We start from the raw sequence: 25,619 nt of genomic DNA, 5'->3' as shown, positions 1-25,619 counted from the left end.
GTTTCACACTCACCTCACACTGAGGCCTTGTCCACACCAGTTTACATTTCATTTGTGTACTTCACATTATACTCCCCGCAAACAACACCAGCCTTGATAATTCCCCCCTGAAAATTATGGTTTACCTGATATGGGAATAATCCAGTAAATTGGGGAAAATTGGGTTCCAAATCTTCCTAATGTTTAGTTAGAATTTCCTGTGTTGTAATTTGAGTCCATTGTGTCACGTCCTCCCATGTGCAGCAGCATAAAACAAGCTTGTTCTCAGTCTTCCATGTGACAAGCCCTTAGATATTTGAACATGGCTATCTTATCACCTCTCAGCAGGGCTAGCCAACCCATGAGGCAAGGTGAGGCGACTGCTTCAGGCAGCAGGATCCACGGAGGCAAAGGATCTGACCTCCAAGGAATGCATTGGCCGCAGTATCAGCAATGGCTGTGGAGAACACCTTGGAGGCTAGATCCGCTGCCTCAGCATCAGCCCCTAAAATGCTGCCTCTACTGTGGCCTCTTGGTGAATAGGATGTGCTGCCGGTCTCTCTCCCTCCACCCACACCCCATAGGAGGAAATGGTGGGGGCTGCCCTCGGGGGTTTCCTGGGGTCTGCACCTGACCAGCATGATTCAGAGTGGGCCCCTTTCCACCCCCCATGACAGCCTTTAATTCCCCCTTCAACCATCGGGTAAGATTGATCTGATTCCCCTCCCTTGTTCCTGATGTAGATCTTTACTCACACTCTTGATCCTACTGTAGATCTTCATGCATCCCTTCTTCCCTGCCTGAGGGCAACACCATTTTGTCTTGGACCAGCCAAAATGTCTTGGACCAGCCCTGCCTCTAAGTCTCCTCTAGGCTAAACACACCCAACATACCCAAGTCCTTGGTTTCCAGACCCTTGATCATCTTGGTTGCTCTCCACTGTACATTTTCCAGCTTGTTAATATCCTTCTTAAATTATGGCACCCAGAACTGGACACAGTATTCCAGGTGGGAATAGTATTCCAAAGCAGAATAGGGCAATGCTATCACTTCCCTTGATCTGAACACTATACTTCTGTTGAAGCAGCCTAGAATAGCATTAGGGTTTTTTTGCTGCTGCATCACACTGTTGACTCATGTTAAGCTTGTGGTCTACTAAGACTCTTAGATCCTTTTCACATGTACTTTTGGGAAGCCAGGTGCCCCCCCATCTTATATTTGTGGAGCTGGTTATTCCTGCCTAAGTGTAGAACCTTACTACTGCTTTGTTATGTTACATGTTCTTGCTTTTAAATGATTGTCATTTATGATTGGTATGTAAGCTGCAGATGTGGCCTATAAATAAGGAAGTAGAAATGATGATGACAATGATGATGTAGGCATCCATAGAGGTTCTTAGCAATTCTACCAAGTTGCATTTTATTCAGCAACAGCCAGTCAGTTTATTATCACCATTGAGTAGACTCAGTCCCCATTGGGTTGTTTTGAGGATCCTTCCACTTTTCCCTCTCTAAATGATTTGATATGCTTCTGCAAATCTCAGGGTTTCCCCAAGCCTGATAATAATTCCCTCTTATGCATAGGTGTTGTCGTTTTGGCTACAAAAATGGCACCCACATCAGGAGCAAAGGAAATGATTTGAAAACAAGTGCAGAACGCTGACAGGAACTCTCTACATACCTCTGACTGATTTTACGTATGTTGTGCTGTCCCACTGAGAATACAACTTGGGATAATACAGTATACCCGTTTTTAGACTATCCAAGCAGTTTGAATATAGGCTGCTCAGAGCTGTTTTTATAATCAGGCTTACAGGGCTATCTGACTTCCAGTCATGCAGAATTTTGAAGGAAAGCTTTTTGCTGACCTTTCTACTTCTTTTTGTGTAAAGATTTTCAAATGAATTTGAAGCGCATAAAAATGGTTTTTCATTTCAGTGGCTTTAACCAGCATAGAGTAGCATAGTAATATTTTCATGAGCTGTACATTAGTTTAATTCAGAAACAGGTTGTCTGGTCTTTTCTCCAAATAGAGATTGACCAGTTTAGTCAGTTAACTGATCAATTAAAACATTAAAAACTATAGTAAGTAAGTTGAAATGGGTGACATCTGGAACATATTTAGCCATGCTTAAATAAGGAGGTAATTTCACTGGGCAAACTAAACCACAGCAATTGTTTGTTTACTGGAAATAAGTGTGTGTGTGTGTGTGTGTGTGTGTGTGTGTGTCCAAAGAACTGCACACTTAAAAATATCCTTTATTGGTTTTGTAAATGAGAACATAACAGGACCCCCTTTCCCCCAATTATATGTTTTTTAACCCTGGCACTAGCAGTAAATATCTTTGCCCAGGTTATAGCCTGTGATTAAGGATCAATTAATGTTTTCAGACCAAATTAAAATGAAACACTAGGCAAAATAAATGCAAGCTGACAGCAAAGGATACTAAAAAGAATTTGAGGAGCACATTGCTAAAATATTTAAGGCCATAAAATTAATAATCTTTAAATATGCTAATAACAGGAGACTGGTTAGAGAGGCAGTTGGACTCTTGAATGGCAAGGGAGTTGAAGATGCACTAAAGGAGGATAACGAGATTGCAAAGCATCTAAGGAGAATATGTAAAATAAAACGAAAACCAGAATCAAAACATTTTAACACAAATAATATCACCGCAGTTTCTCTTTATACCACAAAGGTACCATTTCCCCAACGATCTGACTTGGCATGAGATAGTTATCCGAATCCGAATCTGATTTCTCACCATCGTTGCTAGGAAGTGGAGAAAATGCATGGGAACTATTTGAAGCTGTCGCAAGTGTTCCTTCATGTTCTTTGAAATGTGGCAGGTCCTTCCTTCTACACCCGGCACAGCAATTATCGCTTCTTTTTCCTCTGTTTGTGTTTCAAAGGCTTGAAATTAAATAATGAGATATTAGTCACTGGCTTATTAAGACCTGTCTTGTACTCTTATGCTTAAAGTCTTTCCCTGTTTTAACAACACTTTCAGGAATACTTCAGCTGTGGTCTACAAACCAGTTCAGCCAAATAATGCATATAAACCAGTTAGAACCACTGATGATGAACACGTGGTGACAAGTTATTTTTAGTGTAGTCAGAGAAACGTGGGAAGCTGCTTTATATTGAGTCAGGTTATTGATCCATCTTGGGTTCCAGCCCCACGTTGGGCAAAAGATTCCTGCATTGCAGGGGGTTGGGCCAGATGACCCTTGGGGTCCCTTCCAGCTCTGCAGTTCTATTATTCTAAGCTCAGTATTGTGTACATTGACTGGCAACAGCTCTCCAGCCCTACTTGGGCAGGCTACAGATTGAGCCTGGGATCTTCCAGTGAGCTTGTGCCATTTTTCTTTTGCTACAGAAATGTTATATTTCTTCATGCACACAGTACATGATTCTGTCCTTAGTTGTTTTCATCAGTTTCTTTTGCTCCAGAGCAGTGATTCAGATTATCCTTTGAAGATAGCCACATAGTAACTATGTTTTGCCCCATGGAGCAGCTTTGGTGAAGATCCATTTCAGTTGGAAAAAGGAACATGGGTAAAGCATTAAAACACTTTCCCCCAGTGCCCTCCCCCAGACTGCTTTCTTTAAAAAATACTATTTTATTTTATTTTAATCAGCCGGATGTCTCACACTATATGTAGTTTGACCCTTGGTTTTAGGAGAAGTCTAGCAAATCTATTCAACTGTTGTTCTTGTTGTTGTTTTTGAGAGAGAAAGAAATGTATTGTATTAGTGCAAAAGGTTGGTTTTTTAAAAAATGAAACATGAAGTTCTTGGTCCTTAAACTGCTCTTCCCTTATTTTCTTTATATATTATGTCACTTCCCCAATCCTTTCTGGGTTGCAGGTTACAAATTAGTTTGACATCATTGCAGGCAGCATACTTGGGCCAATTCTCTAGCTTTTTATCAAATTGAAGAAAGTTTTTGAGAGATAAATCACAAGAGTATACATTCTTGCGTTAAGACTTTGGTAGTTTAAATCAATGAGAATGGTTTAAAGCCAGCTTGTCCTCACAATCCAAAATGCTTTTAAAGTGGATGAACTGGAGGAATGATGAGCAGCCCACACAACAGCAAGAGTAGCTTTTGCAGACATGCATCACCCAGAAACCACCAAGTGAACAGCCAACAGCTAACTGTGTTTGTGCTCTTTGCTCATTTCTGGCTGTCTGAAGATGGCATATTGAATTATGTGGGTGATGCCACAAGGGCAGTTCACACAAGACATTACTTTGCTTGTGAATCTTCCATTACGTATCTATTCATTAACATTTGGAAATTTGGACACTGTGTAGCAAGAATTTGTAGCAATTTTTCCAGCTGTCAAGTTCACAAGTACAGTATTGCTGAGGCCGCACCCATTACAGCTAAGCTCACACTGTCATCCAGGATACATTACATTACATTACATTACATTACATTACATTACATTACATTACATTACATTACATTACATTACATTACATTACATTGATGAGCTGGCTCTTTGTAGTGCTGGGTTCAAAGGCTGGCTTATCTTTTTGTTCATTTATGAATCACTTCCCGTGAAACACCCCAAAGCTATCAACAATAAAAACATCAGCAATAAGAAGATATATAAAAACAATTTCTAGCCCAATGCAGATAAAGACTACTCAGCATCACTTGGAGAAATAGAAGTGTGAACTGAGCTTTTTATGGTTTTAATAAACTCAAATTAGATCAGCTCAAATCCCTTCCTGCCCCATACGATTGACTCAGTGGTAGAAGTTTTTTTGTAACTTATTTACTTTTTAAAGGAAACTATAGCCTTCATTTAAAAAGAACTAAGTGTAAGAGAGAGAAAACACTGGCAATAGTCCCAGATGTATCAATGCTGCCTGCATGAGGATGCGATGCCAAATAACAAGAAGTCTAGATTTGAAATGTGCATTTCTAATTCACTGTGACACAGAACAATTAATAGTCCATACTTCATTAGTCATAGCAATTGCATTAATTCTGGTAACAACAAAGGTAGCAAAATTCCACTAAGACTAATTTCCTAGCACAATGTCAGCTATCCACCTTCTGGAGGCTCTGAACCTTAAACAGCCCTCTAAGAGGGAAACAAAGCTGGACTGGAAGTGGAAGGTTTCTCATTGTAGGTGTACAAATGTTGCAGCGTGTGTTCCATTTCTTGCATAAGTCTCTGGGCAGCAAAAGCAGTGGGTGGCTACAGAGCTGAAGAGAACAGTAAGCTTGGCAAGGCAGCAGTGGGTGAGACAGCTGGACTGGGGAAGAAATACTTGGATGAGCCACCTACTATAAGTACCTAGGGAAGGTCCATCAGGCTGAGGGGACTCTGTAATCCCACAAAGATCCACCTATAACTAAGCAACCCAAGGAACATCAGAGCTAATGAAGAGTTGAGTCCCCCCACCAACATCAGTGGAAGCTACTCCATTAGGGCAAATGGGGCACTGCCTCCATCTGCCCTCAGCCAGCCAGCCAGCCCCCACCTGCCTGCCTTCTTTCTTACAACCAATCCAATTCTTACCTATCAGATTCCTAGGATGGGGGACAAAAAGCAGAATTAGTTGACTCTGCTTGTCATTGGTTCCAGCTCCACCCTCTATTGGTCTCCTTGCCTTTCATCTTACCAAGCTCACTGGGCACCAGCCATCACCGCCTGGCATCCTGACAGAGAGCAGGATTAGGAGGTTGGAAAGGAGGGATTTCCTTCCTGAGATGTCAGATGACCAGCTTTCAACCCTGCCTTTCGACTTAAAAGGAGAAACAACCTGACATAAAACATCTTTTCTTTTAGCTAGGTGAAAAAGCAGCGGTAACCCAACATATTTCCAGTAGAGAAAATAATTAACACAGGATATATGAAGGAATACACAATGGTTTATTTTAGGACAACATTCCTTTGGGCAAAATTACTTACTTATTTGTAACATGCTGTCAGGGACTCAGGAGCAGAGGCACAGGGGAGAGAGGAAATGGAGAGCGAAGGGGAAGAATCTGAGGGCAGCGTAGGGGAGTATGAAAGTGGCCCGAGAGATTCCATGAGTCTCTCCAGCGAATCAGAAGATTCCCAGAGGGGGGCGCCGATGGCCAGGGCAGGGGGGGTCCCAGGGGGGACACACCAGAAACAAGGGGCCAGCGGGGACTCCCAAAGCAGCAGCGGGAGATCAGGACCAGCTCATCCACCAGAGCGTAGTGAGGGGGAAGAGTCACATGTATCAGGGCCAGCTTCTCCTCCAGCAGGGAGAGGAGATGAGTCAGGGCTGGCCACGCCTCCATCGCAGAGTGAGGGAACGGAGGGGAAGTCAGGTTCAGCTAGCCTCCCCGAAGGGGGAAGCAGTGATAGGAGCAGTGTAACGCTCAGGAGGAAGGTGGCCGGCTGGGTGCGCGTGCCAAGTTCAAATGTACAGGCGCGCGGCACAGCAGGAAACCCGGATTGGGAACCAGGTCCTAAAGCCCGCCGGAGAGAGGGGGAAGACTCAGGGGACTCCTCAACGTCAGAAGAGTCTAGAAGAGGCGAGACCCCAGCGGACAGGCGGGCCCAGAGGAGAAGAGAGCAAAGGAAGAGGTGGAGCAAGGCTAGAGTCTTAAACTGGTGTCTGGGGGGAGGAGATTCAGACGGAGCTTCAGCGGTCTAGAGTTTGAGACGTAGAGCTGCGCGCCGCGGCTTTGAAATCGAAACTGAACTTCAATAAAGACTTTTGTAAATAGTAACGCACTGGCGTTGGTCCTTTGTGAGCTGGGACCTCGGGCAGCTCTGACACATGCCATTATCTATTTACCTATTAATGAAGTGAGTGTGGATTTCGTATTTAAACTCATTTGGTGACCAGAGAAGCATTGCTTGATTTCTTGTACAATCTTGATGGAGTCAAAGTGATTAATAACTACTGTGGGAAGTGTCTGCGCAGTTTCTATATCAAATAACCTGGAGCAATTCTGAAACTTCATGTAGCCATCCTTTCCCTGAAAAATCACAGACATTAAACTTGTTCCCAAGTATACATACTCTTTCAGATACAGGCTTCTAAATACATATTTTAAATGTGCATTTGATTATATGCACAATGAGCATAATAAAGGATGATTATATGAAGATTTACTGGCAAACTAAGAATGATGAAGACTCAAATATATCCAATCCAAACATTCAGTTTGGCATTACTCATAGAGCAATGCTCTTCGAGTGCAGCTTCCAAATCTAAATATTCATATGTGATATTTACCAGGTTTGTTTAGTATATTTGTTAAATTTAACTCCAGCATTCCTTTAGCTTCAATTAGAATATGGTGTATATATGACACCATAAGGCAAATGTGGAGAGGCCGTCATGAAAAGGGTACTTGGTACACCTGACCCCTGGGTGGAAGCATTTTAATGTCTTTGAAAGGGCTGTGTGCATAGCCTCATCTGTTAAATCAAAGTGGGAAACGGAGCATCCTGCACCCAGTTGGGCACATGCTTCCCCAAACAGATGGGGATATAAATGGGGAAGTCTGCTTCCTTGAATAAAGTGCATGAGCTGGCTTTGGACAAGAATCTTTATTAGGTTATAGTTTTCAATTTTCTGTTGTTTTCATCTTAAATTATGTTCCACAATTATTGCTTTCAATTGTGTATCCAATATTAAAAATAAAATTCTACAGAAATAAAAAGTAAGTTTGTGAAACACTGAAATATTAATTTAGAACAAATGGTGTCCAAGTTGCACAGACTCTGCTTTCTGCTCCTTTCTGCAGTTGGGTCCATTCTCACAAGGATGTAGGAAGGCATCCCTGCCACCATAGAGACAGGGCTGCCTCCCCACCACCTCATTTGTACCTGTGAATGAAGGCAGGGGAGAGGGGTGTCACCCCTGGCAAATAAGGGAGTGCTTCCTGCTTGGCACTACTTGTGACTTGCATCCAGAAGTGTCTTGTCAGATGAGGTAGAGCTGCTGGTCAGTTGCTGTTGCTTACTTGGAGAAATGGGGAAAGGGGTGGGGATGTCAGTGCAGTGCAAACACAATTGTGAAGCGAATCCAGTGGTCCTGCCAGTGTGTTTGCATTGTGCCAACCTCTCTGCTGCAACAGCAATTTACCTGCCAAAGCTTCCTATGGCTGTTATGGGTGGTGTTTCATTTTGATGGTATAATGCAAGGGTTCCCTAACTGTGGTCCAGGGACCATTAGTGCTCCATGAGGTTCATCAGGTGGTCCACATGTCTGAAAAAAAGACAATTAAAAATAATACAGCATCTGGCACAGTGCATTAAAGTTGCATTAAGTGGTCTGCCATGACCCTCATAAATTTTTAAGTGGTCTGCAGGATGAAAAAAATGGGAACCACAGGCATGATGTATTCTTATTAATGTTTTCAAATGTCTTGTAATTTGCTTGGAGACTTTCAGGTAACAGGCAACTAACAAGTCTAATAAACAGAGTAGAGTATTTATTTATTTTGGTCAATAACCAGTTGAGTCTAATAAACATTAACAATTATTATTATAATAATGATAATCAGCTAGATTAGCAGGTGTGTACTTTCTTACGTTTTTATAAATGATGAAGACTATGATGTGATACAAAATGTAAGTGAAAATAGAAATGGTTGAAGAATGTGGAATATTTAAACATGTAACAAGTTGTACACATACTGTATTAGCTACAACTTGCATTTCACTATAAAGTCCTGGATAGGAAGCTACCTTATCCCAGGTCAGACTATTACTTAAACCACTCATGAAAGATTGCCATTGATGTCACCTTCACAATTTTCAGGTAAGAAGTTTTTGTAATTCCTACCATAAATGTCTTCCATTGCCTCGCTTGTCCACCAGTTGTTCTTTCCTTCCAACGTGGTATGGTCATAAGAAATAGTTGTGTCAAATGGAATAAGCATCACTATAGTTCAAAATAGCATATTAAAAGAAGTGCTTACATTAGCTAAGTATTCCTTAACAGCAAGTTGATAGATCTGATTTTGCTTTAAATACCATCCTTGAATTTTTACAGAGTCTTTTAAAATCCCCTGGTTCTGCATTTGGATCAAATCCAAATTCTATTCCTGCTACTTGAGGAAACCTAAATGTTAATAAAAAACAGTTTGTATTTTATATTATGATGAATAAATTCACTCATTAATATTCTCCACATTTCAGCCCTCTTTCAAAATCAATACAATCAATTCCTCCATGTGCTAACATTTAACACACATTGATTAATAATGCCATGCAGATAACAGTTCCTGCTCCACCTCTGTGAGCTCCTTCTCCAGCCTTCCTCTAATTTCAGCTACCCTTAGTGCACTATCCAAGAAGCCTGCCTTGACCTATTAAATTTAGCAAGACACTCTAGTTTCCAAACATGAAATACAGCACAGAGCACAGATGTTTGGAATGTACACAGGAGCCGATTAAAGCAAGTGTGAGACTGAAAGAACTTTGCACACAGCTGCACTGGGTTTCAGAACAAATCTGCATTGGCTTCACTTAGAGCTTGCATGGGAGTTGCGCTCCAATTCCTAGCTGAGAGGCACAGCAAAGCCTTGTCTCACTCTCTTTTGCGTTAAAGTGCAACTGGCTGTTTGTCTTCCATAAAAAAGTGGCTTGCCACATACAGTAGGTGCAAAACATAATGTTTAGTGCAACCTCTGGCATTCTCATCTCCACGAGGAGGTTTCTAACTCTCATTATTGTAGGCAAAGCATATGCTCTGCCACTGACCTATGTCCCTCCTCCCCAAGCAGTGGCGTAGCGTGGGTTATCAGCACCCGGGGCAAGGCAAGTAATTTGCGCCCCCTAACCTGTGGATTTGCGCCCCCTAACCCATGGATTTCCCTAACCCCCAGATGTTGCGGCCGGTGCGGCCGGCCCCCCCTGCACCCCCCCACGCTACGCCACTGTCCCCAAGCTGTTGATACTTTTGATTCAAGAGTGGTTCATATGCAATCACATATACGGATGGACAAATCTGTCAAGATTCTTCATTCTTCCATTCTTAAGTTCAATTCTCCACATTTCTGTATCAGTTTGCAAAACATTTTTAAATAGTAATTTCTCCTAATGTATACATTTTATATGCCTAATATATAAATTTGTGCAAAGCAATTTTCCTTAATATAATGCATTTCAGTATGTTTTTTCTCATGAATATATGCATTCTTATGCACAGTTTACTGCAGTGTATGCACTTTTATACACCTTACAGTCATACCTCAGCTCCCAAACACCTTGGGAGTCAGACGTTCCAGCTCCCAAACAATCAAAAACCGGAAGTGAGTGTTCCAGTTTTTGAACTTTTTTTGGAAGCCAAACATCTGGCGTGGCTTCCACTATTGTTTCCGGCGCACCTGCACAATTGGAAACCAATTGGAAGCCGTGCCTTGGTTTCCGAACATTTCAGAAGTTGAACAGACTTCTGGAACGGATTCCATTCGACTTCCGAGGTACGACTGTTCTTTATTGGGGAACTACATCACAAAATTCTCAGAAGCTCACATTTCAAAAGATGGGTGTATTTCAATTGTTTCAGAAAGTAAACTTGGTAGGTTCACCTTTAAATGCAAATAGGATCCAGTTTCTCCCCCATTAGATGCCAAGATTCTGTGAAAGTGAAACTAAATGCTGACAAAGTCCTTCTCCTGGCAACAAAGTAGGACGGGAGGGGAAGCAAGCAAATCCAGGCCTTCACTTCAGCTCATTCCAGCTAATGTGCATAGCACTAAGCCATAGTTTAGTGTGACATAAATTCAGACAGTAAGAATAGTATAATTTGCATGCAATATGGAAATTGATAAATGCTGACTGTTACAACATTAAAAATCCATTTTCAGAGGAGTTCAGGAGTCGGAGGAAGAGGAAGAGGCACTTAAAATATATATATACTTCATACCTTCCATCAAGAGCTGGGTATCTATAAACTCGATTTTCAAGAGCTTCCATCAGTTGTTTGCCTGTCACTCTGATGACGAGAAGGGCATCAATAAAGGGAAGAATATTCAAAAGGTCATGCATTGTAAAGTCTCCTGCTGGGTGTATTTGATTTGAGTGAAGTGTTCCTATAAAAATCAAAATGAAATCACCAACCAAAATTGCAACACTGTTTTGTGAAACTGAACAGATAAACAATTAATGTTGTTTTATTTAAACAGTAGTGATGCTGGTAGAGTATTTCAGTGGGAAAATGTTTAAGTCAGGGCGCAGAAGGCTACATGGGGGTGGGATTGGTGAAAATAAAGTATCATGCCTTGAATAAACAGTCATGTTTTCACTAGTGTAAAGCCACCACTGGATACCTTTGCCTTTCTAACTTTATTACTATATTTTGAAAATTTGAGATATCAGGCTATTTGCCATAGTCTTGGAGTCTGGCCTCCAGCTTTCTTTTTTTTAAAGCAAGAGATGTATTTGGGAAAGGTTACTGTGTTAATAATTCAGTTATTAGGTTTAGTTACTAATTATGCTGTTTTGTGGAGTTTATTGTAGTATTGCATTAGAATTTTATCTGACTTATGTTTATTTTCCCATTAATTATGCTGCTTTAAATGTGTCCTTTATATGAGATCTTCATCTGTAGTGTTTTGTTTTGATATTTTGTAATTTTTATTACATGCTGTAACTTAGATTGTATGCATGCTTTGAAGGTTTCTTTTAAAAAAATATAAAGCAGTATAGAAATGATATGAATCAATTGATGAAAAAATTTAAAGGCCACCTGAATTAAGCAATGCTACATCTTGCATGAATAGCTTCCAGCATTGCATTAGCTACTGGATTTCCCAAATTGCTCTCCATTCTTCTAACAGTTTTGACATAACCATCTAAATGAACATCAACTGGGCAGAGAACTTCCTTTAAAAGATTCTACAAGAAGAAAAATGTTGAAGCAGTTCATTGGAAGCAAAATCTGCAGCAAATTCCAAAGCACCATATGTAATATTAGTCTGGGAATATATAGGAGAATTCAGGCAGCCTTCTCCCTCCATGTGCAAGGGTGAGGGAAAGGGCACATTCCTTGATTTGGCCCCCTTCCTTGTGTCACTGTTACCATTCCACAGCCAAACATATCTGCACTGAACATTTAAAGTGCAAGGCTTTCCCTCAAAAGTTCTGAGAATAGCAGCTTACCCATCAGACAACTACAACTCTCAGCACCTTTAACAAACTAGTTCCAAGGATTCTTTGGGGAGCAGTTTTTCTTGTTTTCCTCCTCTAAAAGCTACGTGCGTGTTATGGTCTAGTGCGTGTTATAGAGCGAAAAATACGGTAATTAGTGAGATGATGCTTTGTTGATTAAATATGCATATGATAAACATTAGTTATGAGGTAAAGAATTTTTTTGTTTGTACAGTGGTAGCTCGGGTTACATACGCTTCAGTTATAGACTCCAGTAACCCAGAAATAGTACCTCAGGTTAAGAACTTTGCTTCAGGATGAGAACAGAAATCGCGCTGCGGCAGTGTGGCAGCAGCAGGACGCCCCATTAGCTAAAGTGGTGCTTCAGTTTAAGAACAGTTTCAGGTTAAGAACGGACCTCCGGAACGAATTAAGTACGTAACCAGAGGTACCACTGTAAATGATATCTACATGCGTTGGACCAGGGACAATATTAAAAGAAACATTTTCCTGCTTTATGAGAGAAAGAGAGGAGATTGTGCCTCAAAGATTGTGCCTATTACCCAGTTTTTATGCATGCATATATTAAAAGTGGCAGTTGTGATATGCTGCAGACTTCATTGCTGAAGGAGCAAACCCACACTGATTATCTTGCTTAAACCAAGATTGACAATATCGTCCATCCTTAGCCTTATCCATGTGATATCTGAATGAGGCCTAGGGGTGACATAGCTTTCCAAAATGAAAAGTAGTACAGTACTTACCAAACAGTGCAAAGTGTGCTCCAAATGCATTTAAAATTGGAACCATGTTTTCCTTTAGTTATTGCACTTAAGGCTGATGGATTTAAACAGGCCCCACTAAATATTAGAAGTGGATTCAGTAAACTGAACTTTTTGATAGCTGTAGCAAACCTGTCAAAATTGTAAAGATGTTATTAGTTTTCATCTGGTGCTATTAAAATACAATATATGAACAAAATGTTTTCATAAGGTAAATCAGGTCATCAACCTGTTTATTCCTTTGCCTTTCTGGGGAATGTGTTTGAATGTGCCTTACACTTCGACAGCATCCTGTTTTCACAGTTGCCAATTTCCAATATTATACTTTCAGTATTATATTGTTTTTATTAAAATTGATAGGAATAGATATGGACAAAAATTGATTATTTTTCAGTATAGTGGGGAACTGTTCAAGAGTGGGAACTAACTATATATCATCAGAGATCATAAACAGAATGAATGTCATCATAAATTATTCCTAAGTATGCAAAGCTGATCCAATATTTATGAAAAGAACCATCTTGATTCATCATTGTGTCTTGATTCCCAGAACTGTATAAAGTCCATTTATAAAAGTCCAGTATGTTGATGACTCCATAATATATGAACCAGGAGAGGCTGTGCAGGCCCTGGACCAGTGCCTGGATGCAATGGTGGGCTGGATGATGGGAAATAAATTGAGCTTGAATCCCAACAAGACAGAGGTTCTGTGGGTTAGTGGTTCCTGTGTCTGAGAAACTGGCCAATAGCCTGCCCTGAAGGAAGAGGTATGCAGTCTAATAGGTGCTCCTGTATCCACTGGAGGCCCAGCTGGTCTTGGTGGCTAGGAGTGCCTTTTTACCAGGTTGGGCTGGTATGACAGTGGCAGCCATTCCTTGATCAGGATAGCTTGAGTACATTAGTCCTGGTATTGGTAACTTGAAAACTGGATTACTGCATGCACACTTCCTGATTAATATTACACAGGCACCCTTGCAACATTGTTTTAGTATTTCAGCAGGCCTATGCAGACACATAATTTAGTTATATATACTTGTTTACAATTTTATCTGTGTATTGTTGTATTTTGTACTATTGTATGTGCACTGCTCAGTTTTTTTTTAATTAAGCAATTTATAATTTTATATACAGTATACACACACAAATATATTTTACAGTGTCATGACACTCACTTATATTCTTTTTTTTTCAATCACACCTACAAAAATGTTTAAGTTTTAGTTCTGAGACAGTTTTCAGATGAATAAGATTAAACAAATTAATTCAGACTTGTTAGTAGTGATGGTACTTATGGCTCTCTGGAATCCTAAGGAAGTGACTTTACAAATGATTAAAAGATGTTCCCTCCAATGGTTGAGAAGCTGCACAGCTAGTCATGGCCTCAGATTCAGCTTTTCTTCTGACTACTCAGTTGGCAGCAAGGTTCCTTTTAAAAGCTGTTTATTTATTTTCTTACATATATATTTTATCTTCCTTCCTTCATGAAACCCAAGGCAGCATACCGGGTCTCCACCTGGATGCAAGGTGGTAGCGATCCATGTTCCTTCAGACCACACCCTGGGGCCATTATAACTAATTAAATAAATATCATTTTTTCTTATGACAGGAGCACTCATATTTTATTCACTATTCTCAATAGTTGACTAGTACAATGCACTTTACATGGGTATATGACTAAAGTGCCATTCGGCGTAGCGTTCTAGATCAGTGTTTCCCAACCTTGGGCCTCCAGCTGTTTTTGAACTACAATTCCCATCATCCCTGACCACTGGTCTTGCTAGCTAGGGATGATGGGAGTTGTAGGCCAAAAACATCTGGAGGCCCAAGGTTGGGAAACACTGTTCTAGATCATGGCTGTTGCATCTTACAAAGTGGACTACTCTACATTATAGCCAACTCACGGAATGATTTTCAGCTGCCTGCTATTTTATGCTGATTACTTATGGTAATTTTATGGAAGGAAGTGTGTACTTGGAGGATGTTTAGTGTGACCACTTTTAGTTATTATTGTTGGTACATTTTAAATTTTACTTGCTTACTATGTAAAGCTACTTGAGAACTTTGGGTATGAAACAATGCATAAATAAAGTAGTGGTGGTGCTAAGAGATATATTTCTTTCCTATGTACTTAATAGTGTACTTTGTAATGTATTTGAATAACATTCCAATTTAGTATACTCCTTTTTCTTTGCTACTTGAGTCTATAGCCCACAACTCATGTGGGTGATAGATGGGCAACACAGATGGAGAAGTACTTTAGCTACAGTAGATGTATCACTTAATTGAGTCCAATAATATTTGCTAGCAAGCTGTTACATTCTTGTGTAATTTATTCATCACAGCAGGAGGAAATTTACTCGAATTCTGCCCACTGCCCTCTTAACTTTAAGACACATTTGTAGGCGTCAATCCTGCAGTTATACAAACTTAAATCTCACTGAGCACAATGAATTTACATGTTCATCCTTGTGCACTAGATTATATTACTAGAATCCTGCTAAATTTTATAAGCTTATAGAACTATAGGTATTTACGAACAAAGTTTCTTTCCTTTGGAACAGATTATTTTCTTCTGCACTTTAAATTACACTGCTTGTGCTTGTTTTTAACAGGTAACTGAATGATCAATTTTTATTGTTTAAAATGTATCCATTCATGTTTTAATATAATGTTTTAATTTATTTAACAAAATGTATATACCACTTAATTGTTAAAAAACCCCTGCTAAGTTTACAAAAATACAAAACATAAATGAGTATTTAAAATATTGAATCACTATTAAATAAATTGTTGATTAAAATCAACAAAAGCTAAAAAAATAAATAAAACACATGCATCTTCTGCATGTCTGGATAGGTTTGCCTTAAAAAGATGTTTCAAGTGGGCGCTGAAGAGTACAGCAGAGGCAGCTACCTGATCAATAGGCAGGAAGTTCTAAAGTGTAGGTGCTGCTACACTAAAAGATTGATTTATTACACGTGCAGAACAGTGCCACTTCCACAAGTAAACACCTTGAACTTGGCCTGGTAGCAACTGGGCAACCAGTGCAAATCTCTGAACAGAGCGTCATTCTGCACTAACTGTGGCTTTCTGATCAAGTACAGTGGTACCTCAGGTTACATACGCTTCAGGTTACATGCACTTCAGGTTACAGACTCCGCTAACCCAGAAATAGTGCTTCAGGTTAAGAACTTTGCTTCAGGATGAGAACAGAAATCGTGCTCCGGCGGCACGGCAGCAGCAGGAGGCCCCATTAGGTAAAGTGGTGCTTCAGGTTAAAAACAGTTTCAGGTTAAGTACGGATCTCTGGAACGAATTAAGTACTTAACCTGAGGCACCACTGCACAAGGGAAGCCTCAACAGTGGCGTAGCAAGATGAGGTGGTACCTGGTGTGGAAAATTTCTTGTCACCCAGCCAGAGTTGTTGAGCTTTTTGGGGGGAGCCAAAGTTGTTGAGTTTTTTTCCAGAGATCATGTGCGAGGAGGAGTCTGCCTGCCACCCTACAGCTGAGGGGGAGCTGTCGGGCACCAAAGTTCAGCATCTCTCACAGACATTGAGTGCCGCACCACATTTTGCCACCCCCCCTGGCAGTGGCACCTGGGGCAGACCGCACCCACATTACTCCACCCCTGAGCCTCAAATAAAGTGCATTGCAGTAATCTGATTTTGAAGTCAGTAGTGTCTGAACTACTGTGGCCAAGATCTCCCAGTTCAGGAATGGCCATAGCTGTCACACCAGTTGCAGAGGGTAAAAGATGCTTCTAGCTGCTGAGGTTACCTGGGCCAACAATGCAAGAGTTGGATCCAGAAGAGCCCCCAGACTATGTACCTGTAACTTTCAGTGAAGTACAACCCCATCCATGACAGGCAGTTGATTGTTTTCTTGGACATAGAAGCCACACACACACCGCAGATTTTTTGAACTCCACATGAGCTGTCCACAGGAATTTGTTGATTGGGTGGTCAACAAATATTCCACAGAAATAATTATAATCATAATTATAATTATAATTATAATTATAATTTATTATTTATATCCCGCCCATCTGGCTGGGCCTCCCCAGCCACTCTGGGCGGCTTCCATAGAAACCAAAAATACAGTAAAATATCACACGTTAAAAACTTCCCTGAGCAGGGCTGCCTTAAGATGTCTTCTGAATGTCAGGTAGTTGTTTATTGCTTTGACATCTGCTGGAAGGGCGTTCCACAGGGCGGGCGCCACTACCGAGAAGGCCCTCTGCCTGGTTACCTGTAGCTTTGCTTCTCGCAATGAGGGAACCGCCAGAAGGCCCTCGGAGCTGGACCTCAGTGTCCGGGCAGAACAATGGGGGTGGAGACGCTCCTTCAGGTATACTGGACCGAGGCCGTTTAGGGCTTTAAAGGTCAGCACCAACACTTTGAATTGTACTCAGAAAGGTACTGGGAGCCAATGTAGGTCTTTCAAGACCGGTGTTATATGGTCTCGGCGGCCGCCCCCAGTCACCAGTCTAGCTGCCGCATTCTGGATTAGTTGTAGTTTCCGAGTCACCTTCAAAGGTAGCCCCACGTAGAGCGCATTGCAGTAGTCCAAGCGGGAGATAACCAGAGCATGCACCACTCTGGCGAGACAGTCCGCAGGCAGATAGGGTCTCAGCCTACGTACCAGATGGAGCTGGTAAACAGCTGCCCTGGACACAGATTTGACCTGTGCCTCCATGGACAGCTGTGAGTCCAAAATGACTCCCAGGCTGCGCACCTGGTCCTTCAGGGGCACAGTTACCCCATTCAGGACCAGGGAATCCTCCACACCTCCTGTCCCCCCCAAAACAGTACTGCTGCCTTGTCAGGATTCAACCTCAATCTGTTAGCCGCCATCCATCCTCCAACCGCCTCCAGACACTCACACAGGAGCTTCAGTGTACATATTTAAATATCAGAGAAGTTTTAGCTCAGTTGGTTTCAGCATGGTACTGATCCCTACCAACTCTACAATTCTATGATTACACCCCATATAATAATAAAATAATATAATTCTAGGATTCTAAAACACAAAATTATGTCTTAAAAAGGTTTACTTCTTGTCAGGCATATACAGAGGCAAGTAACAAGGCAGATACTCTTGGTAAATAGAAACAGATAACAAAACATTATAAATTATAAATTGTGCCGAGCAGATCTCAATGAACCGGATGCTCCTGCAAGTGAAAAGAGGTGGGGTGATTTTTGCTGATTTCTCCTTCTCCATGCAGTCCCTTGTGCCCCTGCTCTCAATTTGCTCTAAGGGGTTGGGCAATCCTCCAAAACAGCATGGAAAGTGAAACAAGGTCGGAGTGAAACATTACAAGCTAAGGGCTTATGCAGATGATATAGTGTTAACACTGCAACAGCCAGACGAGAGCACCAAAAGAGTGTTAGATTTAATTGAAGCATTTGGTCAAGTGGCAGGATTTAAACTGAATAAACAAAAAACAAAAGCGTTGGGGGAAAATTTAACATTGGAAGAAAAAGATAGATTTCAGAGTGTAACTGGTCTGGAAATAGTAAAGAAAGTGAAATATCTGGGGGTAGATGTAACATCAAAAAATACCAATTTATTTAAGGATAATTATGAAAAATGCTGGACAGAAGTGAAAAAGGATCTAGACACATGGTCTAGGCTGAAACTTTCCTTGTTAGGCCGTATTGCTGTTATTAAGATGAATGTATTGCCAAGAATGCTGTTTTTGTTTCAAACATTACAAATTCTGGACAAGGTGGAGTGTCTCAAGAGATGGCAAAAAGATATCTCTAAATTTGTCTGGCAGGGCAAAAAGCCCAGAATTAAATTTAAGATCTTGACAGATGCGAAAGATAGAGGGGGTTTTGCCCTGCCGGACTTAAGGCTTTACTATGAGGCAGCAGCTTTCTGCTGGCTGAAACCATGGCTACTTCTTGAGGACACTGATATCTTGGATCTAGAAGGATATGACAATAATCTAGGTTGGCATGCGTATCTATGGTATGACAAGGTGAAAGTTCACAAGGGCTTTAGAAACCATATTGTCAGAAAGGCTCTGTATAATGTTTGGATTAGATATAAGGATCTACTTGAAAGTAAAACCCCTAGATGGTTGTCACCAATGGAAGCAAAGGCAGTCAAAAAACTTAATATGGACTCTGACTGGCTAAAATATTGTGAAATCCTAGAACATGATGGTGAAAAATATAAACTTAAGAGCTATGAGAAGCTAAGGTTTAAGGTTCGAGATTGGTTGCACTATCATCAGATAAATGAAGTATTTAAGCAAGACAGGAAGATAGGATTCCAGAGTGAAAGGTCTAAGCTAGAAACAGAACTATTGGAACCCAATACTAAGAATCTTTCTAGAATGTACAATTTGCTGCTGAAATGGAACGTACAGGATGAAACGGTAAAATCAGCTATGATTAAATGGGCACAGGATGTAGGTCATGATATTATGTTCGCTGACTGGGAACAGTTATGGACCACCGGTACCAAATTTACGGCATGTTCTGCCTTGAAAGAAAACATAATGAAGATGATCTATAGGTGGTACATGACCCCAGTCAAGCTGGCTAAGATTTATCATTTGCCCGAGAATAAATGTTGGAAATGTAAAGAGTCTGAAGGAAGCTTCTATCACCTTTGGTGGACCTGCCCAAAGATTAAGGCCTACTGGGAAATGATCTATAATGAAATTAAAAAAGTCCTTAAGTGGACGTTTCCTAAGAAACCAGAGGCCTTTCTCTTGGGTATGGTGGGCCAATTGGTACCGAAGAAGGATAGGACATTCTTTATGTATGCCACTACAGCAGCAAGAATTTTACTAGCAAAGTATTGGAAGATGCAAGAACTACCTACTCTGGAGGAATGGCAGACGAAGGTGATTGAATATATGGGACTGGCAGAGATGACCGGCAGAATCCGCGACCAGAGGAAGGAGGCGGTGGAGGAGGACTGGAGAAAATTTAAAGTGTATCTTGAGAACTGTTGTCAAATAAAGGACTGATAAGATGTCGAGGGGTAAGATATAAAGAATTACAGCTGTAAACTATAAATTGCAGGGAATAAATTTTAAGGAGGAGATATATAGAAACGGACTGAAGGGTTGCTAAAAAAATTCTAAAACAAGGATGCAAAGTAGGAGAGGTATGGGGAAGTCTTTTAGTTTGTAAGGTTCTTTCTTTTTTGTGTATATGTTTTGTCTTTCTCTTTTGTTGTGTTGTATTCTTTCTATGTTTTTTGTTGTGAAAACCCAATAAAAATTATTATAAAAAAAAAAGGAAAGTAGTGCTGGGGGAATTAAGGGAACAGGAGGAATCAATGAAAATTGCCTCCCCACCTTCCATTCCCAGAACTGCAGGTCTGGTTCCAAACCTATGGCACTGCAAATACACACATACACATATTATAAAGGCAATTTTAATACACGTAGTTCCCATTTTACCCAATGGCTGTCATCTGTGATTACTTGCAATGTTCTATTAGTTTTGGTCTGACTTTTGTTGGTTCAGGCTCATTTGCATATGAGCAATACATGCTGTCCTTAAACAGTAGCAGTAGATAAAAAGTCTGACATGAATATGCACATAACACAGGGCTAAAAGAATAGGGAGAATGCTGGGTGGAACAAGGAATTTCCAAATAACTTATTCCTAGACAACATCTACTGGTGCTGTGAGTTATAGTAGCTTAGTGCTCTTTGGAAGACAGGGTAAGTGGGCCTCTTGGGGCCTATCATTCTCGCTCTCTCTGCATAGTTGGAGGGTATTCATATAGCTCAAATCAAGCATGCTGTTCCTTGCTCTCAAAGTTTATGTTTGTCTCTTTCCTTGCCATAAAGTGGGGACAGGGGGGAAAAGCACGTTCACAGTAAGAGGCTTGGAATGGAGGCAATGCTGCATTTTCCATAGACAATATGACAAGCAAAGAGAAGAATCCAAACTTTAGTTCATGGGTAGTCAGTGTGAGTCATCCCAGGCCTGACTGTGCCTCACCCTCATCCCTCACCCCCTTCGCCAAATCCTAGATACGTTGGGGTTGCTTGTGAATACTTAGAGGCGAACAAAATACATTCTACTCATGCTCAAATCATCTGTTCTTCCTTCCCATATCATCATGCTGAGTCCTGTCACTGTGCTGAGGCTAAGCTATAGTGAGCCCCAGCTAAAATTAAGCTCTGGCACCAACCAATACTTATTTTCACCCACATCTCCATGGTTGGTTAGTTATGCCAAGACTGACAGGCTCCCACTTATTCCATTTTGAGACAGCATTTGAAGTTGCTGTTTTTTAATACCAGAAGGCATTTTATGACTAAGGGTGCAAGCCTATACATGTCTACTTACAAGTAAGTCCAACTGATTTGAATGGGGCATCCCCCCAGGTAAGTATGTATAGCAAGTGGCTAACGTTTTTTGGCTTGAGAGCCACATTCACCCTTGGCTAGTGCTCTGGGAGTGGTTACTCATATGCAAGCACACAGGGGCATACAACCCCTTCTCATTTCATCTGTGGAGATCAACTGAGGAGAGTTGCTATTCAGTGTTGTTGTTTTTAAGCAGTTTTTCCAACTCTGCAGGAAAAATAAATAAATAAATGCAGAACAAACACAAAGTGTGCTTTACACCTTGCTTATACCCTGTATCAGTGACTGTTTCTCTCATACTCAACACATTTATGAATCCATCTTAGTACAGTAACTAACTGGTGAAAAAACAGGAGTACTTTGTGTTTACAAGGTCATGGCAAAGCATTACCTGCCCAAAGATGAAGGTTAATAATAATAATAATAATAATAATAATAATAATAATAATAATAATAATAATTTATTTATAACCCGCCCATCTGGGTCACATGTTAAAAACAATACAGCATTAAATATTAAAAACTTCCCTAAACAGGGCTGCCTTCAGATGTCTTTTAAAAATAGGATAACTGCTTATTTCCTTGACATCTGATGGAAGGGCGTTTCACAGGGCGGGCGCCACTACCGAGAAGGCCCTCTGTGTGGTTCCCTGTAGCCTCACTTCTCGCAATGGGATTAGTCACCTGTGACGCACAGGATTGCCTCCTGAGTCTGCTGTTTTTATTGCATGTGTGGTGGTGTTTTTCATTTGCAGCGTCATTTTTACATTGTATGTTATTGTTGTTAATTTGTTCATTTTTTTAAAGTAAGCCCCTTTTAAAACTTCATCTGAAAAAAGCATGGCATGTAACACAATAAACAAGTAAGTTTCCTGGATGAAAATGGCGCCAAAGATACAGCAAAAGGAATGCCTTCTAAGAATCTGAGGGAAGGGAGGAGCAGATGCCCTAATCTGTCTCATAAAGATTCCCCCCCCCCATTTCCCCAACCCACATTTCCCAAGTTGAAAGGACCTATCTATTTATACTTAGAAACACCTCCTACAGGTTCCTCTTTCCTAGACTCCACCTCATAAACATCACTTAAAAATAACCAGGTCAATCTGGCTCTTGTCTGGTGACTCTGGACTAAGACTGGTGTTAACAGTTTTACTAGTCCTGTCTCTGGTGTCTGAAGGAAAAGAAGAGCAGCCTTGCTCCTCAGAAGGCAGATTTTCCATTATTCTTTGTGAGCTAGGACAAAATGGCTCCTGGTTATCAGGAGTGAGACAGGAAAGACATTTGGAGTCACACGATCTGAGGGAGATGAGGTGGTGGTGGCAGAAGAAATTAACTCTGGGGGAATTTGCTGCTTCCTGAGAAAGGAAACGTGTGTTTATTTTCTGAGGGAACGTGCAAAAGTCAATTCTCAACACGCCTTCCTATCCTATCATATAGATGGTCATAAATCCTGTTTTTCTCTCAGATAAATTCTTCATAAATAACTTCCCACTGGAAAAGGGCCTTGCTTCTATTCCTCCAGGCAAATCATGTTTCTGATATTTCCCCAATGATAAGCCGCACACAGGGCCCTAAATATAACAGCTCAGTGCAACATTATTATTTCAGAAACCATGGCAACAAGAAACCACAGACCATCACAACTTCATCATGGCTGAAGCCACAAGGAAAGAGGAGGCCACGCCTCTATCCCACAACATGATTTTTTATCTCTTCAGGATGGGAGCATGGTGTTGTGTCTCATTTTGAAAAGCGATCTCAAATCCTAGTATTCTGCTCACTGAGATTTCAGACACAGCTTTTCCTCATAGGACATGCCACCACTGAGGATGGCAGCTCTATATTCACAAGAAAGGCGACTGTTCTGCAGTCTGGGGAAATAAATAGCTCCCTGCCCATTTGGATCCAGAAAACATTGATATATTTTTTTAAAAAAAAATTGTACTTCAAGAACTGCTTTCACAGAACTGCTGCTGTTTCTTGCATGTGTTCATCAATTTAAATATATTGAAATTAAATATGTCCATAGCCAAGCATCAGAATATCTTTATGTATCAATTGGCTGAAAAGTGGGCGTGGGGTCACCCAGGGAACATGGCAGCTTAGGCCTATATCTCACTTCCATAGTTCCAACCAGAACACAACTAAACAAACTAGTTCAGCAGCTGCTGAAAAGAAGCACCCACACGGGGCATGTCACAGCACGTTTTTGCAAAAAAGAATGGACCATGGATACATATTTTTGGACTAAAGAAACAATTCCAGCATCTGAAATAGGACAACAAAGAGGAGTCTTCCCTGTCACCTAAAGTCTGGAAGTCTGAGTTTTCAAGAGTAGGACTGAAATGACAGCTCTGTTAGCAAAAAGTGAAACAGCGTCTTACACTGGAGTGGACCTTTCCAAGCTAAGCTTTTGGAGCAAAGGAATGTGGACACAACCTCTGAAATAGATGGGATTGCTAATGAAACCAGGATTCTAGGGCTGTAAACAGAAATTAAAGTAACATCTCTGGCTAAGGGCCAAGGGCCTCAGTTTAAAATGGAAGACATAGAAAACTGCTATCACAATTTGACTACATAGTGACTGGCACTTCAATAACTGATTTCTGTCCTTCCTAGTGTGGGAAATATGTGCCTCATATTTGAACCAGGGATTTACAGCATGTAAAATAAAGAGTTCCACCATTTCAGATTCTGGAAAAGTCTAAGTACATCCATGATCTGTGTTGATTGCATTGTTATATAAATATAAATTGCAGCTTGAACTACTCTGAACACATGAAAGTTAGTGAGGGGTTTGTTCATGCTTGCATCAAAGTAATTTGTTTTTCCACATGAATTCGTGCAGCAATTAGCTTAGCCTTTGGGGGAGAAAATATGAAAGAAAACTGGCAAGAGGTAAAAATAAAGACTTTCAAAAATAATTTTCACAGCTTCAAGTCAACCATAGAAAGGTAATAGGGCACAATAAAATATATAGGTAGAATTTACACCGTGTTCTCTGGAAATATTTGAAAGGAATCAAAGTTCAAGTTATACAGGAACAATATCAATAATTACAATACTTGGTTCAAGGAACAGCTGCAGGGCTTTTCCAGCTTGTCCTATGTGTTTGTTGCTCACTTGAAGCATTGAACATTCCCACATGGTTTCTGCTATTAAATCACTGGGCAAGTGTGCAAATCTTGTGAAGAGCTTATGATTCCTTTGTGCCTGTTGATGTGCAAATGGTCCCCTCAATGAGTAGATGTGATCTTTTTTTGTAGAAACATCTCTTTATGTCTGCTGCTACCAAGTTTGCAAAAAGGTGTGACACAGAAGGGCAAAGAATGCTGAGAGCAATCACTTGAAAACTTATTCCATTTGTATCTGCATGTGAGTCTGTGCACAAGCTATTGCTTATGCTCACAGATACTAGTGCCATGAGCAACTCTTTTGCTGCTCTCACTATACTGTGTCAAGCAGGCATTGTTGTTATATTGTCACATAGGCTGTGTGCACACTGTACCCTTAAAACACATTCAAAACACATCACCCCCTTTGTTTGGTAAAAGGGTTGCTGGGAGTTGTAACTTTGCGAGGGGTAAACTGCAGGACCCAGAATTCTCTGAGGGAACTAATGTGCTTCAAAATGCTTTAGGTATGTACCGGTACTGTACGAGTCTCTGCATTTAGAACTGCTTTAATTTTCCCTTTGTGATTTGCTAGCAACTGATAAAGTGTTGCTATACACAGTATCATCATAAACTGATTGTTCCTATTTAGTAAATCTAACCCTATTTAGACGAGAAGAAAAACCTTCCTCTGCCACTCTGAATTGCAAATGGAGCGTCAGACCTTGCATTGTCTTTTCACTTCATCCATACAATCTGTTTTATCTCAGTCATATTCAACCACCCATTAATATTTCTTCTACAGCTCAGTATTTGACAGTGTGGATTAGATGTCTGTTTAGTTGACTGGACAGACACGTGTGTTTGAGGCCAGAACACCCACCAGCCAATCTGGTTTACGGCCTATGACTATTACTGGAAGGATCTCTGAAACAGTATAAATGCAGGTTACAAAAAAAGAAAATGTAGAGAAAACACCATCTTCACTGCAATTGACAAATCCTGTAAATGGCTCGACAACCGATGAACATCTTTTGGAACCATTTCTCTCCCTTCAGGTCCAATCCCTCATCAAAACTACATTTTCTCTCTCTTAATCCTCTTTCCCAACTGTAACTGAGCTTTTACGGACAACCAAAATTGCCATAAAGCCAGAGTAACTTTACTATGAGGAAAGGCTACAGGATCTGGGGCTCTTTAATTAGAAGAAAGATGATCAAAGAGGAACATTTCAGAGATTTATAAAATGATGCTGCTTGGGATGGAGAAAGTCTTTCTCATATGAC

At 40.7% G+C, this 25,619-nt stretch overlaps 2 long non-coding RNA genes across 2 annotated transcripts; one reads left to right on the top strand and one right to left on the bottom strand.

Moving 5' to 3' along the window:
• Positions 1 to 6,769: 6,769 nt before the first annotated feature.
• On the bottom strand, positions 6,770 to 22,307 carry LOC309380428. Its single transcript, XR_014172922.1, has 7 exons — positions 22,259 to 22,307; positions 20,300 to 21,427; positions 12,854 to 13,003; positions 11,689 to 11,837; positions 10,867 to 11,032; positions 8,077 to 8,404; positions 6,770 to 7,817 (listed from the first exon to the last, which is right to left on the bottom strand). It is a non-coding gene; the product is annotated as an uncharacterized lncRNA (long non-coding RNA).
• On the top strand, positions 17,771 to 23,738 carry LOC309380433. Its single transcript, XR_014172932.1, has 2 exons — positions 17,771 to 18,165; positions 22,253 to 23,738. It is a non-coding gene; the product is annotated as an uncharacterized lncRNA (long non-coding RNA).
• Positions 23,739 to 25,619: the final 1,881 nt, after the last annotated feature.

This window comes from Podarcis melisellensis (assembly GCF_964234715.1).
Source record: "Podarcis melisellensis genome assembly, chromosome: 11".
Classification (NCBI taxonomy): domain Eukaryota; kingdom Metazoa; phylum Chordata; class Lepidosauria; order Squamata; family Lacertidae; genus Podarcis; species Podarcis melisellensis.
The sequence above is the reverse complement of the archived record's forward strand: the minus strand, read 5'-3'. Positions and strand labels throughout refer to the sequence as shown.